The sequence below is a fragment of the Mustela lutreola genome, chromosome X, assembly GCF_030435805.1.
Source record: "Mustela lutreola isolate mMusLut2 chromosome X, mMusLut2.pri, whole genome shotgun sequence".
Classification (NCBI taxonomy): Eukaryota; Metazoa; Chordata; class Mammalia; order Carnivora; family Mustelidae; genus Mustela; species Mustela lutreola.
This window is the reverse complement of record NC_081308.1, coordinates 113365440-113382456: the sequence shown is the minus strand read 5'-3', so window position 1 is coordinate 113382456 and position 17017 is coordinate 113365440.

Genomic DNA, 17017 nt, shown 5'->3' with positions numbered 1-17017 from the left:
AATCATAAGAGATCTACAAAAAAATATATACCAGAAGTAATAATGAGGTTGGCAAGGTTGCAGGATATAAAATCAATGTACAAAAATCTATCGTATCCTAGTAACAAACTAAAGGACATTGAAAATTTCTTAAATATTATCTCCAATAGCATCAAATAATAGAAAATATTTAGGAATAAATTTGACAAATTATTTAGAAGACACTTCTACAACATTGCTGAGAGAAATTTTAAAAAACTCATATAAATGGAGATACATACCATCTTTATGGATCAGAAGGCTCAATGTTATGACAATATCAATTCTCTCTAAATTGATCTCTAGAATCATTACAATCACAGTCAAAATCCCAGTAGCCTTCTTTGTAGGTATTGACAAGTTGTTCTAAAATTTACATGGGAATTCAAAGGATCTGCATGTGCCAAAAACAACTTTTATAAAGAACAAAAAATAAACTACCTAGTTTTAAGATTTATTATAAAGGTATAATAATCAAGACAGTGTAGTATCGACATAAAGGCAGATATATATTATCAGTGGAAGAGAGTAGAGTTCATTAATAGAACAACACATATAGGGTCAGTTGATTTTTTTTTTTAAAGAGAAGGGTTTTTTTTATTTTTATTTAAGTATAATTAACATACAATGTTTTATTAGTTTCAGGTGTACAATATAATGATTCAACAAACTATACATTACTCAGTGTTCATCATAATTTGTGCACTCTTAATCTTCTCTATTTCACCTATCCATTTACCCACCTCCTCTCTGGCTTATCCACCTCCAGTTGTTACCAGTTTGTTCTCTGTATTTAAGAGTCTGGGGTCTTTTTTATTTGTCTCTTTTTAAATTTGACAATGCAATATCAAAAAACAAATAAGCTGATTAAAAAACGGGGGGAGGACCTGAATAGACATTTTTCCAAAGACGACATACAAATGGCCAACAGACATATGGAAAGATGTTCAACATCACTAAACATCAGGGAAGTGCAAGTCAAAAACCACAAAGAAATATCACCTTAACACTTGTCAGAATCGTTAAAATCAAAAAGACAAAAAATAACAAGTGTTGGTGAGGACGTAGAGAAAAAGGAACACTCATGCACTGTTGGTGGGAATGCAAATTGGTGTAGCCACTGTAGAACACAGGATGGAGGTTCCTCAAAATATTAAAAATAGAATTACCATATAATCCAGTAATTCCACTAGCACTGGATGTTATACGTAACTGATGAATCATTGACCACTACACCAAAAACTAATAATATCCTATATGGTGGCTAACTGAACATAATAATTTAAAAAAAAACAAACAAAAATCCCTGGTTATGTAAGATTAAAAAAACTTGTAAAACATGGTTCAAAGAAAAAAAAAAGAAATAGAAAACACTACCTTAAAGAGATATATGCATCCCCATGTTTACTGCAGCATTACTTAACAATAGCCAAAATATGGAAGCATCTCAAATGTCCATCCATAGATGAATGAACAAAGAAGATGTGGTAAATACAGAAAACGGATGATTACTCAGCCATAAAATGAATGAGGAAACTATGGTGAGTTGAGTGTCAGTGGAGTGGTATGATTGAAAGATCAGGGGAAAGATAGGAAGTAAGGAAGTAGAGACAAGAGTATATAGACTACTGATTTTGAGAACTTAAAAGATTTGGGGAGAGCTTTATAGTAGATGAAGGGGACAAGGGTGTCAAGATTTCTAAAGAACAGACACAGTTAAGCATTTGAATAACTTAAACCAAGGAGACCAGTAGAGGGGCACCTGGGTGGCTCAGTCAGTTAAGCATCTGCCTTCAGCTCAAGTCATGATCCCAGGGCCCTGGGAGAGAGTCCTGCATCGGGCTCCCTGCTCAGTGGGAAATATGTTTCTCTCTCTTCCTCTACCCCTCCCCCCTGCTCATGCACATGCTCTCTCTCTCTAATAGATAAATAAAATCTTTTTTAAAAGGAGAGTAGTATATAAGGAGGTAGTAAGGACTAGACAATGAATAATAACACAAGAAAGTTTAGGGAAGAGTTATGAGTAATAGAGATCGAGAATAAATAATAATGAATAATAATGGAAGAAAGGTTCTAGGGAAGATGAGGAAAGTGGGGAAGAGGAGGAGATAATAGAACAAGGGTGGAGGAACTAGAGCACAAAGGTCAGTTCTTCTGAGACTGAAGGAGAAATATGAAGTGAGGGCTGGTGAAGCTAAAAAGACATTTGTAGTTGTAAAGATGAGGATTTAAGGTTCACTTCAATTTTCCTCTGGTAAGTATGAGTCTAAGTAATTGTTGGGGGATGAAGGGAGAGGAGAATGAATGGGGCTATTACTTGAGGGGAGTGATAAAGAAACCTGGGGGAAAAAATGGAAAAAGAAAGGTAAAAAGAGACGACCTGGGGCTTTTGAAAGTTTTGCTGAGTGTCCTGAGAGCCCAGCTGAGGTTGAAAATTGACTGTTAAAGGCATCAGAGTTTGGGGGGCTGCTCCTTTATCCCACAATGGGTATTATGAGATTAGAGAAATAAGGTGTTTGGAGGGACCCAAAGCTGAGACTAAATAGTGCAGGAATGTTATCTGCAGGGCAAACAGATGAAGATGCAGCCAGTGCTAAGTAAATGTGCCTGAAGATAGTGACTAGACAAGGGAAAAAAATGAAGAGAAAAAGAGGGGTTTGAGGTACTAGATGTCTCAATGAGGCCAAAAGAGCCAATAACATAGAACCAGGTATTGCTAGGAGATTTTGGTCACAATGGAATATTGTAGTTGAGTCTCAAGGGTGAAGCTATGTCTTGTGATGCCAAATGTTTGGTAATTGTTAAGGTAATAAGAGGTTAAAGATCAGGGAGGTATGAGACCAGGGTGTGTGGGATGAGTCTTCTACATGAATATTGTTGGGGTAACATAGGACGATGGCAGGACCTGGGGTATTAAGGAAGCCTGAGAGTCAGTCCTCAGAAAATGGGGAAGAATAACCAAGAGCTTAGGAAATGATAATCACAAAAAGAGGTAGACGTTGGTTGCCCTATGCCATAAAGGAATATAATGTTCTCATATCTAGAGGGAAAGTATACTATTACTAAAAAGATTCATCTTAATTTCATTAAATTGTAGGGACAAAGTTTTTCAATGCAGCCAATTGTGTTTTTCTCTCATGTCAGTCTTTGGAAGAGTTGGTTTGAAAACTTAGCTCATTGCATCTCTGAGAGAACAAATTAAGATAATGGATTTAAAGTGTTCAGCACAGAGCCTGGCACCTAGTAAGTGATCAGTAAATGGAAGCTGTGACTATTAATATTATTATATTTTTGATTTATTTTACCCATTAAGTAATGTTATCCCTTTGAAAAGGTCCTTTAGTGGGCTAGGGCTTTTCCTCTGATGCTGAAAGGCACACTTCCGTCTCTGAAAATGACAAATCTTTGCACTGACAACTATTCATAGACCCAATCACTAAAAAGATGGCCCAGATATGACTATATGATGATTAATTGACTTCAAAATATCAATGCTAGTTTCAATTTTGAGGATCTAGAAAACTGATTGGCTATGAATTCTATAATTAGAGATCATGGGGTTTTTTTTTTTTGTTTTTTTTTTTTATTTTTTATAAACATATATTTTTTATATACATATATTTTTATCCCCAGGTCTGTGAATCACCAGGTTTACACAGATCATGGGGTTTTTTAAAAAATCTTTTAAACTCAGCAATAGGCTTACAGAGGATATTCGATAATGTTCCAGAAAATGAAATAAATCTTGACTCCATGTCATACCCTCAGGACAAACATGTCTCTTATTTTATTAGTAAAATTCAGTGGGCAAAGATTGTGTTTTATACTTAAAGTCAATTAAGTGGCATACCCACTCCAATTATGATTCTGGAACTTTCATGGTACAGCAAATGCATTTTGTCAACAGTTTCTCATTATCTTTCTCCCACCAGAATGTAATCTAGTGATGAGGCAAGCCAGATTTGACAGTGACAGCATGCCCTATCCCCATCAGCTTTGAAACCACATTCTATTGTCACATGCGAGAGAGAATAGAAACAGGCACAGTGGAGTGTGTATGCAGGGGTTGGAATCATCAAGGTCATTCGTCTCTGGCTGATGGGCACCCAGACATGGAAGACTGAGAGTCACTTAAATGTTGGACTCTCAGTTCCCATTTAGAAAAGTCTCTCTTTCCTCTAACCCTCCAACCTCGCATAATCTCTAATCTTCAGTCTCTGATCAACACAACTTCTACTCTCACTCTTGCCACAACTACTTTTCTGCATTCTGCTCACTATTTGGAAGGACTTTCTCCTTGCCCCAAATTACTTCTCTTTCTCAACTTTGCCCCAAGGTTTCCTTCCACCCCTATTCCCCAAGCCAGAGAGTAGAATCCACACTGTGCAATCATTTACCTACTTTCAGGGGTCTGGATGCTCTTGAATTAAATTTTGAGGTGCTCTTCTTCAAAGATCACTTTCTTACCTACACACACCTTCCACCATTAATGTCTTTGGAAAAAAATTATACCCTCACTTCAGACCTCTTTTATTATGAAAATAAAGTAAGGCTTGATTTTAGAATGAAATCCTTCATTTTAATAGAAATCATCTTGCCTCCCTGCACACCATTAATACGATCCTGAGGTAGGCAAAGAGGTATCCTAGAGTAAAAAGTTCATATCTTAAAGGCCAGGAAAGTTTTCCTGTATATTTATAAGAACAAATACTGAAACACAGTAATAGACCCCTTAAATTTATAAATATTTTTCTGGTTATCTTGGCCTCAAGACACAGGCCTCACAGACCTGAGTCATTCATATTCTTTGTTTAATGGCACACAGTCTTCATAACAAAGACTCTCTTTTTTGTTTTAATTAATTATATTTTTTCATCATTTCCAACCTCCACTCCTATTGGATTTCCTTCTGCCCCCATTGATATCTATTCTAATATACTCATAAACATCTTTTCAATCCATCATTCACATATTTATTTAAATGCGTGTGTGATCTTGAAATTTATGGTATTTTTGCATAAATTTTATTGCACCTTGAAACTCCCATTATTATTTCTTCACTCAACATCATTTTTGTTTAAGATCTATTCATGTTGCTTTAGGCATATTGTTTTGGACTGAATGTTTGTGTCCCTGCCAAAACTCCTATGTTGAATCCCTAAGTCCCAGTGTGATGGTAGTTGGAGATGGTGGGCTTTAAGAAGTAACTAGAGTTATATAAGGTCATGAGGGTGGGGCTTTCATGATAGAATTAGTGCTTTTAGAAGAAGAAACAGCAGAGAGCTTGCTTTATTTAAGACAGGAAGAGAGCTCTCACCTCACCAAAAACTAACGACGCTATCACCCTGATCTTGGACTTCAAACCTCCGAGCTATGAGAAAATAAATGTCTGTTGTTTAAACCACCCAGCCTACAGTATTTTGTTATGGCAGCTTGAGCTAAGACATGTGTCTAGAGTATTAGTTCTGATCTTACAGGGTATTCTCATTGTATGCATGTATAACATTTTACTCATCTAAGTCCCCTAGTTGTAGATATCTAGGTTGCCTTCATTGCTATCACAAAATATGATTCCATAAACATCCTTGCACATGTCCCTTAATGGATCTGTTCCAGAATTATAAACTTGGTCATAAAGTTTATGCATATTTAATTTCATTAAGCACCTCCAAATTACTCTCCAGAGGGACTATACCAGTTCATATTCCCAGCAGCAGTCCATGAGAAAATAATTCACTGCATCATCATCTACTCATAATATTATCTAGCTTTCTAATTTTGCCATTCAAAGGTGTGCTAAGCAATTTCTCATGGTTTTTCAAATTTACATTTATCAGAGTACTGTTGCAATCAGGTATGTTCCCATAACACCAGATTTCCTATTCTGTGAAATGTCAATTCACATATTTCACTCACCTTCCACTGAGTAGATTTTTTTCTTGTTTGGAGATTTTGAAATATATTTGTCTTATTTGTCATAAATAACTCCATCTGCTTCCAAAATGGATTTGAAATAGATTAAGATAAAAATTCAGAGCAATAGGGCAGATGAATAAAGATCAAAAGAGTGATAGGAAAATCATGTAGAAATGTCTATCCAATTGCTTTGTCTATTTTTAAAACTGTGTTATTTGAATTTTTTTGCTGTTGAGTTGTAGGAATTCCTTATATATTTTGGATACTAACTCCTTATCAGATAGAGGGCTTGCAAATCTTTTCTCCCAGTTCATAAGTTAGCTTTTTGTTCTGTTGGTTGTTTTCTTCACTGTGCAAAGGCAATTTAGTTTGATGTAGTCTCCACTTTCCTATTTTTACCCTTTTTGTTTGTGCTTTTGGTGTCATATCAAGAAATCATTGCCAAGACCAATGTCAGTAAGCTTTCCCCCATGTTTTCCTCTAGAACTTTCAAATATAGGCACTGAAATATTTATTAAGAAGGTAGATCTCATATTACGAGTTCTTGCCACACAAACACACACACACGAACACAAGGAAACTTTTGGATGTGATGGATGTGTCTGTTATGCTAATTGTGGTAATGTTTTCACAGGTGTATGCATATGTCTAAACTCATTGAATTATATACATTAAACATGTGCCACTTTTTGTATATCAATTATACCTCAATAAGGATATTTTTCAAAAAAATTTAGAAATGCCTTTCCAGGCAGAATGAAGAGTGAAATAGTTACCTCAAACTAACATATGTCTGAGTCTCCTAGCAGCCAAGACCAAAAGAAAAAAAAACGATTGATTCAACACATAATTTTATGCTGAAGTTCTAGGATGTTAGGTCTCCTTGGTCTTTTGCCTGAGTCTGAAGAAGGAAAATAAATATGGTTTTGAGATTATAATCTGACTAAATCAAGTCTGCAAAATACAATCATCAGAACAACACAAGAAAATGTTATTTGGGGCTGAATCATCTCACTAATCATCATATCTGCAAAAAGCTTTTGAGACTTTTGTTTTGGATGAAAAATATCTTCAAGACATGTTGATTTTTAAGTTTTTTAAAAAACTTTTGTTTTTAACAGTGGGAAGCAGAAAATAAAATAAAATAAAATAAAATAAAATAAAATCATTTTGAAAATGTTTTCTCAAAACACTGTGATGCTAAACAGTGTTTAAAGAATTTTGATTTCCAAATGTCAACTTAAAATGGCCATGAAAATTGCACTCCTTGGTGCAAATGAGTCTTCCACTGCTGGACTGGAGCCAGCTTGCCATAGCTTTTGGTAGAAGGCTGTACCAAGTCAACATTTTGAGGGGGACTCCCAGATGGGGATCAGGATCACTAAGAGTTAAGCCTTATGAACAAAACGATGCATGGTTGGGGAACACAGAGGCAGTACCCATAAGCCAGTGATCACTGATAGTGTCTCAAGAAAGGTAGATGGGTAAATGAAGAAATGTTCCCTTGGGCTTCAACAATCACTTTGGGGGATCTGTTACCTGTTCAGCTAGAGTAAGTAAAATTTTGCAAACTACTTAGCCAACCCTGGTTGACTGGTACTTCTGGATCATCATGAATCCTAATGTCCCAAAGCAGGAAAAAACACTCAGCAAAGAGCATTATCTATGTGTATACTATGTTCCAAGCCCTATGGCAGGCACTTGACATATATTGTTGCATTCAGTGTTCTCAGTAATCCCATGGGGTATACGATAATATTAAGCCCATTCTAGAGATGAAGAAATCGAGGCTTAGAGACTTATGTGACATCCCCAAGGTCACACAGCTTGCAAGTGAAGAAACTGGAGCTAGAACTGAAGTTCCAAAACTCCAAAACCTATGCCTTTAACCATTTCATTATATTGCCTATCCAATCAGCAGTGGGATCAGTTATTGAAATTATTTATTATATTAAATAATATCTTATATTAATATTGTCCTTTGCTGCTTACCTAACATTTTACATCTTTTTCTCCCTAACTAGATCATTCACTCTTTAAGGGTATAAACTGCCTTTTATGCTTCTCTTATGCACTAGTAGTGCCTAATACAGCTCTAGGAATTTAGGAGGGAAAGAAAGAAGCAAAGGACTAATATTTATATGGTATACCCTATGTCCCAGGTGCTATCCTGAGCATTTTATAAGTTTTATCCCATTAAATCCCCACACCCCTATGATGTACATGCTACTAGTATTCCTGTTATATAAACAAGGGAACTGGGGCTTAAAGTTTAAGTGACTCTCTCAGAAAAAAAGCCAGACGCAAAAAAGTACATTCTGTATAATTTCTTTTATATAAAGATTAAAACAGGAAAACTACTATATGGTGATAGAAGTGATAGGAGTAGCTACCTCTCTAGAGGGTACTGACTGTGAAGAGACATGAGAAGAGTCTCCTGGAATGCTGTAAAGTTTCTACATTTTAATCTGGGAGATGCTTACCTGTATGTATGCATGTGTAAAAATTCATCAGGTTGTACACGTAAGACTGATGCACTTTTTTGTATAGAAGTTGTACCTCAATTAGAAACAAACAATAACTTTGAAAAATGACTTCCTTAAAGTAGCATGATTAGTAAATGGTAGAGCTGCAATTTGAATCCAGGTCCATATGCTTCAACTCTGATGCTTCCAAAATCCCCGCCTCCTCTCACTTCAGCCACTTTTATAAGTATGGGGTTGATCTTCCTCTAGACAGTTTTTGCTTCTCCTCACAGCTTCCCTAGATGAACACAAGCTGTGAGAACAGGATCCACTCAATATCCCACCCTCCAGCACCCACCACACCCCTCATTCAACACACGAGCTTCCTTTTAATCAAGGGACCATATTTTAATCCTCATGATGTCAATAATTCAAGCAGAAGCATCCATCAAATCAAATGGACTTTAGTAATTAAAAGCTGGTGATGTTGAAATAATTATTTTGCTTACCTTCTAAAGATTGGAGAGTTTTGCAACCACACACTGGAAGCAATAATAAGCAGTTTCAATTTAGTTCATCTTTTCAGCCTCACCCATACTTATTGGTTAAATATTCTGCAAAAGCCATTTGTTGGATCCAGTGAGGACTCCAAAGACAATGACAGAGTCCCTGAGGAGCTCTAAGTCAAGTGGGGGAGGTAGATGGGCAGAGGAATCTCTGCTCTGTCGTGAGGTAAAACGCTCTGCATTTCATTCTGGTACAATATACAACTGCAAACTGCTATGAGAATTGAGAGGGAGATGCCGGTTTTGAGGTAAAGGGTGTGTCAGGGAAGCCTTCTCCGAGTGAGTTACTTTGAACTGAGCCATGAAAACTTGAACTTGAACTAAACAAAATCCACAGACTTATCCCTGATTCCTCTCTATTTCTCTCATATCCTACATCCAAACTGCAACCGAAGAAGTATTTTGACTCTGCATTCAAAATACATCTTGTCCAGCTACTCTCTCTTCACTTCCACTGTTGAAACTGTGGGCAAAGCCATAATCATTTGTCACTTGGCCTATTGCACTAGCTTTCTAACTGGTTTTTGTCCTTCCACTCTTGCCTCCAGGAATTTCTTCACCAGGGTTCACAGATCTATTAAACACATCAATCAATTGTTGTCATTTGCCTACTTAGAAATCTTTTGCTGGCTTTTGATTTTAATTAGAATAATATCTCAACTCTTTACTATGGCCTCCATAACCCTCTATGGTCTGGCCACTGCCTAGCTCTCTTACCTTATCTCCTCCCCCATTTCCTTGCTCACCATACTTTGTTCATACTGGCCTCCTTACATTTCCTAAAATTTTCCAAGTGTATTCTTGCATCAGGGTCTTTGCATTCTTAGTTCCTATTACTTGGAATGCCTGTTTTTTCACCTCATTCATGTCTCTGTTTGTATGCCACCTCCTCAGAGAGGTCCTCCCTGAAGTCCCCAGCTAAAATAGGAATCCACCATTCTCTACCCCTTTTCCTTGCTTCATTTTTCTTCACAGTGCTCATCACTACTTAACATTTGCTTATATAAATATGGCCATTGATTTATTGACTGTCTTTCCCACTAGAATATAAGCTCCATCAAAGCAAAAGTTTTTGTCTGTTTAGCTCACTGCTAAATTTCCCATACCTAGAACACTGCCTTGCACATAAATAGGTACCCAATGAATAACTTCTGAATAATACAATAAGGCAATAATACAATAAGAGATAGGGAGAAATATATTTCCAGCGGAAAATTCATTCATGCATTCATTCAAAACAATACAAAGTACTGTGTGTAATGTATGTCAGGGAAGGTAAGCCTGACAGATGTGGTCACTCTCTTCACAGAATTCCCAATCTAGTAAATAAGCAGGTGCAAACTCTGGACTAAATTCTTTAATGGGGATGAACACTGTGGACTGTGGGAGCACATGGGAGAACTATGCTGTGATGACTAGCACAGTGACTGGCCCATGAATGGTATTCATTCATTCACTTATTCATCTACCGAACACTGTTGAGCACCTGCTCTGTGAAAAACATGGTGCTTGGCAAAGGGAAATAATCAATTAACAAGATGACTAAGTTTCTTTTCTTACTTAGAACACAGTCAATAGAGGAGGAATGTGATTGCTGTTGGGGTATAAAAAGACAAAGGTGAAGGGTGGTAAATAGAAAGAAGGCAGGATCCATTCATCTGTTGATGGACATCTAGGTTCTTTCCATAGTTTGGCTATTGTGGACATTGCTGATATATACACAATGGAATACTATGCAGCCATCAAAAGAAATGAAATCTTGCCATTTGCGACAACATGGATGGAACTAGAGTGTATCATGCTTAGTGAAATAAGTCAGGCAGAGAAAGACAACTATCATATGATCTCCCTGATATGAGGAAGTGGGGGCTTAAGTGGGTACGAGAAGAATCAATGAAACAAGATGGGATTGGGAGGGAGACAAACCATAAGTGACTCTTAATCTCACAAAACAAACTGAGGGTTGCTGCGGAGAGGGGGTTTGGGAGAAGGGGGTGGCATTATGGACTTTGGGGAAGGTATGTGCTTTGGTGAGTGCTGTGAAGTGTGTAAACCTGGTGATTCACAGACCTGTACCCCTGGGGATAAAAATATATGTTTATAAAAAATAAAAAATTAAAAAAATAAAAAAGAAAGAAGGCAGGAAGCTGGGAGGTAAAAAAGCCTGGGAAAAGGCTATTGCAACAATCCAGCACAAAGGAAGAAGAGCTGATTTGGGTCAGAGGGGTTGGGGCTAGAGAGGAGGGGGCTGACATTGGCCCTGACCAGTCAAGTAAGATATGGCCATTTTCCCCCAAGGCACCCTTAATATGGCCTGAAGAACCCCATATCAGGCCTTTTACTCTCTCCCCTCCCACCAGAATGCATGCTGGTTTCTCAATTCGGAGACCCCATTAATTCTTCCTGATATTTTACAAGGTCCTAGCACAGTCATATTCCATTACACAGAACTGAAATCACTGGAAATAAAAATGGTGTGTGGAGGTGTTTTCCTACTGCAGGGCAAGCTATATTAACCCTACTGAGCAGCAAAGTGGAAGGGAGGCAGAAGGCAAGCAGGAAGCAGACAGGAGCCAAGAGGGGTGTGAGAGGAGGAAGGCCCCTCCCTTGAGCCAGCCAACTGGGACAAGAGAGCCTGACCAAGGACTGAGTTTCCAGAAGCCCATTCCATTTCAGATGACTTATTTAGGCATTACTTTATTTATACCCCAGCCTCATTCCACACTGCCTTCTGATATGATCTGTTGATCCTCTCCCCTCCCCTCACCCTTCAAATTAAAGGTCATCAGGATAGATTTCCTTGGGGGCCCAGGCTACACCTGTTTCTTGCACGTGCTCAAATGGGAAAATGGCCAAGGACTAAATACAACCACTTCATCGTTGGGGAGAAAACTGAGACCCAGAGAAGTTGATGAAACAGCTCAAGATCACACAGCTAATAAATGTCTAAATACTGATTTTGCCTAGATGTGAGCCTAGGTACTCTGATATTCTTAGTTTGGGGACAACATTTTTTTATGGTTCAAATAACAGGAACTCACTTCCCAGTGGAGATCTTTCCTAAATGAAGTGAGAATGTCCTTTAGTGGAAAAAGCAGATTCCCTTACAAGTTGGGGTGCACTCAACTTTGCAAGAAGCTAGGCTTATAAATGTGAGAGTGTGGGTAAGGAGTACATCCATGCCTATGTGGTGATTTCTATCAGTTCGTCATATACACACATATGTATACACATGGGTATACTTTCCCACTCTTCAGTTGCCCAGAAAACTGAGCCCATCACTAGTGCGAAAAGTTCTTTTTAAGATGCAGTAACCATTTGAAATATGACTCCACAGTGGTCTGTAGTGCCTCAAAGTGGGTGAGAGGTGACTTCATAATTTGAGCCTCTTCCTGTTCAACTGCAGGCCCCAGTCTCTCCCTTTCTCTTTCTCACTCCCCCTACTGTCTGTCATTCTGTCTGTCACACTTGGTCTATTTCTCTCCTCTATTTCTTGTTCTCTCTTCTTTCTTATCTCTTTCTTTCATTGTTATCTCTGTCTGTATCTCTCCATCTCTCTCTCTTTTTCTTTCTCTCTCTGTTCACCACACTTTTTTTTATCTTAATTACTTGCACACCTGCTCTGTCTTTCACTCCTTCCCTTCCTCTCTCTATTGCAAAAAGCCCTCAAAGAATCTCAGGCTTCTAAGCTGACCAGCCAGAATTGGCCTGTTCAGCTCTTAACTGGCTATCTTCCTTAATCTTTCTATAAAAATAAGTCATAATTCCAACCTAGGTTAATGGCCTCCCTGGGGAAAAAAAAAAACCTGGGTCTTTGCCCCAAGTCCCTCCAAGGACTTGGCATAGAGTTGGGAATACAACAGGTGCCCAAAAATACTCATTCCCTTGCCTTAGCCAACCCCTCCAATTGACTGTTCAGAAATCACAAGTCTATTCTTAACCTCAATACCTTCTCTTTTTTTTTTCTCTGCTTGACTTTTTAAAAAATTTATGTATTTTTTTCAGCGGAACAGTATTCATTGTTTTTGCACCACACCCAGTGCTCCATGCAATCCGTGCCCTCTCCATTACCCACTACCTGGTTCCCCCAACCTCCCACCCCCCGCCCCTTCAAAACCCTCAGATTATTTTTCAGAGTCCATAGTCTCTCATGGTTCACCTCCCCTTCCAATTTCCCTCAACTCCCTTCTCCATCTCCCCTTGTCCTCCATGCTATTTGTTATGCTCCACAAATAAGTGAAACCATATGATAATTGATTCTCTCTGCTTGACTTCTTTCACTCAGCATAATCTCTTCCAGTCCCGTCCATGTTGCTACAAAAGTTGGGTATTCATCCTTTCTGATGGAGGCATAATACTCCTTTGTGTATATGGACCACATCTTCCTTATCCATTCATCCGTTGAAGAGCATCTTGGTTCTTTCCACAGCTGGCGACCATGGCCATTGCTGCAATAAACATTGGGGTACAGATGGCCTTCTTTTCACTACATCTGTATCTTTGGGATAAATACCTAGTAGTGCAATTGCAGGGTCATAGGGAAGCTCTATTTTTAATTTCTTGAGGAATCTCCACACTGTTCTCCAAAGAGGCTGCACCAACTTGCATTCCCACCAACAGTGGAGGAGGGTTCCCCTTTCTCCACATCCTCTCCAACACATGTTGTTTCCTGTCTTGTTAATTTTGGCCATTCTACCTGGGGTAAGGTGGTATCTCAATGTGGTTTTAATTTGAATCTCCCTGGTAGCTAGTGAGGATGAACATTTTTTCATGTGTCTGATAGCCATTTGTATGTCTTCATTGGAGAAGTGTCTGTTCATATCTTCTGCCCGTTTTTTGATATGATTGTTTTGTGTGTGTTGAGTTTGAGGAGTTCTTTATAGATCCTGGATATCAACCTTTTGTCTGTACTATCATTTGCAAATAGCTTCTCCCATTCCGTGGGTTGCCTCTTTGTTTTGTTGACTGTTTCCTTTGCTGTGCAGAAGCTTTTGATCTTGATGAAGTCCCAAAAGTTCATCTTCGCTTAATACCTTCTCTTTGGAGCTCAAATAATTCATGGCAACTGCAAAGGAGAGGAGCTTCCCAGAGCCCAATGAGCACATATGCCTCGAGAGGTCTTCAATTCCCCCAACCCCCAGTAGCGGTAAATCATTTGTCCCAAGTCCTAGTCTCCTGGAGCCAGAGTAGGCCAGCCATTGGCACGGGTATTTTGGTCTGATTCCCACAATACCTCATTCCCCTCACAACCTTGCCTACAGATCTCCCCTATAGTCAGGTCCCAGTCTTTGTTTCATTGCTTACTTGTTGTATGAGCTCATGTTTAATGTTTGGTTCCCTCATTAGACTGTGGGTTCCATGAGGGCAAAGTCTGTGTCTGTCTTTTTACCATTATATCCTCAGTGCCTAGCACACCTGACACAGAGTGGGAGTGAATATGCATTTGTTGAATAAATCAGCAAACAAACCAATTATGCTCTGTAAATCTCCATTTTTCTCTCCTATAAGATGAGCAAAATACCAACTCCTTTCTAGGACTCTTAGGAGAGTGAAAGATGATAATATATGCAAAATGACTAGCATACAATAGGGGTTCAATAAATGTAAGAACCTTGCAGTATTGTTGGGAAGACAAAAATCACATGACACATAGAGAATTAATTAGCACAGTGCCTGGCGCAAAGGAGGCCCCCAATAAATGTCCATGCCCTTCCACATCTTTACCACAACCTATAGCCAGAGCTGCAGAGGGACCAGCTAGGAGTGAGACCCCTCCCAGCTGCCTCTAGGAATATGGACTTTTACCTTCTGGAAGCCTATTTCAACAGCCCTAAGCGGGTGGATGCTTCAACTGTAATCCCCGAGGCCCCGTCTTCAGCCCCTGCCCAGCCTTTCCTGACTAATTAGATGAGTAACGGTGTTTACTCTCTCTGGCTGGGCAGCTGACGGATGGTTGAGGCTACAGATCATTAACCTTTCCTGGGTTCCCAAATGTTCTCATTAAGGAGTCCTGTCCTATATCTTTTTCCAGACCCAAGCTGAGGGCTGTGGGGTTGGCTGGCAGGGTGGGACTTGACTCCAGCAGTTCTGGGCAGAGTTCTCTGCTGTAGCCCCAAGTATTTTGTCTGTTCTTCCCCACCCACCTCCCACTCCCACCCTTTCCTTCAGAAAGCCTCCTCCCAGAGATATGTTCTCTTGGGAAACCCCCACTGAGAATATATTACCCTTCTTGCCTCCTCTATATCTCACCAGGATGTGAGGATCAATTTGGGACTGAAGGGCTACTGGAAAGATCCTCAGAACTCTAGGATAATAGAGACCCAGAACACCTGAGGCTTACCCTGATTCTGCATCTAATTGGCTCTGTGACTTTGAGCAAACTATCTTGCCTCTCTCTGCCCTGTTTCCCTACCTTTGGAATGAGACTCTTTGGTCTTGAAGGGCTTTTCCAGCTCCTGTGATCTCTGTTTCAGAGGCAGGGGTAGCGGCATATTACTATAAGACAGAACTCAAGAGATGTTGCTCACAAATTATGACTCCACTCCTGTACTCCAATCTATCCAGTTTCTATCTAAGAGAACTCTTTACTCCCTTCATGCTTCTCAGGTCTCTACGCAGGATCTTCTGTTTTCCTAGAGGCATACTTGATGATAAAACTGTAGGAAAGGAAGCCCAAAGAGCTGGTGGTCAGGATTACTATGGTAAGTAGTGACTTGTTTGAGAAAGCTGAGCATGTAGCATGACAGGGTTTGGAGGAGAGCTATAAACAAATAAATTCTCTAAACTCTCATGGCAGAAATATGCTTCTTGGTTCTGCCTCTAACTAGTAGTATGAGTCTGGATGGGTCGCTTAACCTTTCTGAGCTTTAGGTTCTTTAACTGTAAAATAAAAATAATAAAAAGCAGAGTAATTTAGAATACTCAGTGAGACAAATAATCTAAAGCTCTGAGCCCAGAGCCTGAATTTTCCCAAAGGGAGTCAAATCCTGCCCCATTTTATCTTGATCAAGCCATCGGCTTCTCACTGAAATTCAGGGGGTGAAATTTTAGCACATTTTCTTTCAACTTCACTACCAGCCAGTAACAGAAGCTTGGAATATCTAGCAGAAGAGCCATTCTTTGAGGACCTATGGTACATATGTATTTTAATTGGGCAAAGGTATCGAATGGGAAGATGGAGTGGAGTGAGCTAACACATTTGCAGGAAGAAGTTTACCTGATTAGTTTTTAGTACCCAGAGCACAGTGATGGGATCCAAACCAGAGAAGTGGAAATGACCAAGGCAAGAGTCATGGAAGGGCTGAAATATAGGACATTAAAGGAAGAAACCCTCCATGGCTCTTATTCTCTCTTTCCCCTCACTATATCCAATCCATTATAGAGTCTTATCTACCTCCTTGAATAATTCATTTAATTTAAACTCAACATTTCAGAAACTGAACTTACTGTCCCACCCTTAACATGCTCCTCCTCCCTCAGTGTTCCCCATTTCAGTGAATGGCACAACCATCTACCCTAAGTCCCACATAAGACATGGGGCCACATCTTTCGCTCATTCTTCTCCCTGTAATCTGTAGTCAGTCTCCAAACCCAGTATATTTTACATCCAAAACATGTCTCAAATCTGCACACTTTTCTCTATCTTTACTCCCAATGTCTAGGCTATATTTTAAGCCAAATTGAATCAGAATCTAGGCTATATTTTAAGCCAAATTGAATCAGTCTTCCTGAGGGAAGACTCAGGAATCAGTATCTTTTCAAACTCACTATATATGAGTCTAACTTATAGCCAAGGAGGAGAACCACTGCTCTATACATTATCCAAAGTGGTATTTTCAAAACACAAACCATACCTGCCACTCTCTTGCTGAAAACCCTTTCCTGGATTATCGTTGTGCTTAGAATAAATTCCATGCTCTTTCCTATGGCCTATAAGATCCTCTAAAAGGTAGTCCCTGTTGATCTCTCTATTATCTATATCTTCTCCTTTCTTCTTACATGTCAACCATGTTGGATTTTTTCTGTATTCCCAATACACTAAATCATTCCCAT